Consider the following 3661-nt stretch of genomic DNA (forward strand, 5'->3'; position numbering starts at 1 on the left):
ATAATACAGATATATATGGTGTTTTATTATAAAAAGCCACTTATTGCATACGGAGTGCAAAAAAGAAAAAGAAAGCATACTTTGAAGGTTCTGCCAGTTCACATTAACCAGCAAAATTGAAATGTTCGAAATGTATTGTATTTCGTTACTTACATAATTCTTCACATGTATAAACCAATATATTCTAATACACAAGGCGTACCTCTACAACAACCCCCAATTTGAATACAAAATACATGGTGAGTCAAAAGTGTGGAACCACCCATATAATTTCTGCAGACATCAATGAACATATGCAGTATGTAAGAGACCAATTGCTTCATCCCTGATGCATGTTACACACCCAATGCAACATCTTAAACTTTTCACATGGAAATAGGAGCAAGTGACACTTTAACCTGCCTTTACTCATGGGTGAGTCCTGCGCTTACTTCTGGTTTGAAATGCTTGTAATTCGAGCTTCATGGAAGTGTGAGAGCCTAACTCTCATCAACCTTCCTTTCCGAGTATCCTCATGCAATAAAATAACACAACATAAAATATGTCATCGCTAATGCTTTCTGAGCCATCTCTGTTTTTCATATGTGTCAGAGGTGAGAAAAGAAAGGAGCACGAAGCTCACTCACGACTAACTGTATTTTCATGTGGCAAATGAGTTACAATTGATTTTATTTGATTTTTAAATAAAGTAAGTGAATCATTAAAAAGTGTATTATTCATAAACAAAATATACATATATTGCATAAACTTCCTCATCTGACTCTAATTTAGCAACCAAAATCATTCATTACAAATATGAAACTACTTGGGTTGAGCGCCACGCTCACCGCGAATAACAGCATGCAGATCTGATCACAAGTAGTGCCAGGTTAAAATCAAGTGAAATCTTCTGCAAAATAGAACAGTGAAATTCATTTTACAATCAGTTTCAAGTTATTCAATGTTAATAAAAAAGACTGCCATTATTAATTGCATGCCATTCACAAATGTTAGTTCCTTGTTATGTAGTGAAACTAGTTGTCATTGATCAATGTAGAGAACATTAACATTAGCTTACATTGTGGTGGTCAGAGTGCAAGGATAGTTATGGTAAGGATGTCAAATCGACCCTTCTGAATAGAAATATGTATCATACATCGTTGGAAAAGGTAGAAATCAAGGATTCCAGAAATGTATGATTTAAGGTGAGGAAACAATTGGAAATGTAAAAATTTCATAAAAATTGCCCTCCAATTCCGGGCTCTGCCCCTGGGGTAATTGACCTACCGCCCCGTACCACTATCGCGACCCTGCCTCCCCTAATCTCCGGCTGCCTGCCATTTTCTAAAGATAGCCTTTAAAGGCATGTTAGAACCTGCGCAACATTATTTTTCAACAAATGTAAATAAAAAATACGAATGAAAACATGATTTTAAAAAAGTTCAATCCTAGTGGAAATTCGTATAAATATCTATGTTGAAAACCAAAGTTCTACCTGCAATACTGTGTGTTTAAAACAGATTAGGTAAACAGCTATGGTGAGTAATGTAGTAGTAAATTTTTCATTATTTCGTAGAAGTGTAACTTAGAATTGAGAAATGAACAGTCGCAATTCGAAGCGTGAAATATATACTATTAGCGAACATTTTCACCTTCAAACAGTAAAACACAATAGTCGATTGTGCAGTCTAGCCATAGTTACAGACCTCAACTGCAGACACCCTGAGAGATGGCCGGCCAATTGTTCATAGTGCAGTCAGGCCCCTTACACCGGCGGCAAATACAGTTATCTACATAAAAGAATAAAGTGTATGTGGAGTGCAAGAAACAAGTTCGCGCATGATGCATTCCCAGATGTAGAACCAAGTAAGTACATTGTATTGTGTATTGTGAATGTTGTCAATGATGCCTTCACTTGCTTCACCAACATTTGCCCCAGTGGGATGCTAGCATATACTGTTTTCTTCTAAATTCTCAAAAGAGGTAGTGATATGATCTAAATCATTCAATCTTACAATTTTTGAGGTTATTTTCATGCTTTTTCATGTATGGAAAAATTTGTAGGAAATTTAAATAGGATGCTGCAAGTTACTTTAAGATTATATAAAATATGATTTTAAACTTTTACTGTTCTGTTTAAAGTCTTATATTTTTATAAAGAAGTCTGGAGGACTTCAATGCATTGTCATAAGTTATGTAAATAAAAGTATATTAATTGCCAATGTTTTAATAAATACATGTACCTGTATAACAATGTGTTTGTTTATTATCACTCTCATTTGTTATTAGCAATAATATATAATGTTTTAGTTTTCTACAGAATCATTAATAACTCGTAAAATGTAGTGCATTTACTGTGAAATTGTTATTTTCTTCAGGAATGTTTCTGAGAATTCCAAAAGAAATAGAACATGTCAACATAGCGATTTGTAAATGGTCCATTTGATGGACTTTCATTAACAGCATTGAATATAGTGGAAATTAATTGATCTAGGATTTTTAAGACTTATTTCAGTCTCTTATTCTACATTCCATGTATATTTAATGTTAACAATATAATTTACATTCGGAATAGCATGTAAGATGTTTGAAACAAATGAATGAATGAACGAGATAAAATTTTAGGGTGTATCGGAATGTATGACCATTTTGTACCCTCCCTTGCCTTAAAGTTAAAAAAGGGATGTAAAGAGTTCCTTGATAAAGTTTACAAATGCAAGCTTGTAAAGGGACCATCAGGGGATTTGCGCAGCATGTTAGAAAGTTAAGAAGACATTAAAACTTCTACATACAGAGTGACATATGTCACCTCTTAGTTTATTTGTCATCAGCTTGAAATTTGGGCACTTCTTGTTTGTCAGTTAACTCTTTCAACTCTAAAATTCATTCATGCAATATTTATGCTGAATATATGAATTGCATCATGTTCAATACTGTATTAAATATATGCATGTATAAAATACATGTATATGCAGGATAAGTAATATGATCTTTCAGTGGTGTATATATAATTAATTTCATTCAGCATGATTCTTGATCCTGCATACTCCATGACTGCATTGGTTTTGTATTCTAAGACATTCGTATTTGAAGTGCAGATTTTTGTGTAACTATGAAATATGTAAGGCCATATGATGAAATCGTAGTCAATATGTAGAGTGGTTCCAGTAAGTAACTTCGAACAAAACTCGCTTGTATGACATATTCCTACTCCCATTCTAGATTACAAATTAGGGATGTTTGACAAATACTACATGAATAAGCATGCAGTGATTAGTTAATAATATATCTTACAAAGATCCATACGTTTTCAGAAATGGGTTGAAATTACTTCCATGGAAACCAGAAAATTGAAATTTTATACAACTTTGTTTTGGTTGGTTGGTTTGGTGTTTTAAGTCCACGTTATGCACAGTAAGGCTAATCGGGACTGGACCTACAGTGGGATCCGAACCACTATGTGCCTCCACCGGGTATCGAACCTGGGACCCCTTGATTACAAGGCAACCACGTTACCATCGGGGAGGACCTACAACTTCGAGATGAGGTGGTTGCTATATAGGCATTCTAGGTTAGCAAGTATAAGGCGTGAACTTTTCTTACTCTATTTTCCCATAACTATTCATTATCATCATCAAAGTATTACAGAGAAATAGACTGATAGAATTAAAAACAATTACAA

This window comes from Lepisma saccharinum, chromosome 15 (genome assembly GCF_977018435.1).
Source record: "Lepisma saccharinum chromosome 15, izLepSacc3.1, whole genome shotgun sequence".
In the NCBI taxonomy this organism is placed as follows: domain Eukaryota; kingdom Metazoa; phylum Arthropoda; class Insecta; order Zygentoma; family Lepismatidae; genus Lepisma; species Lepisma saccharinum.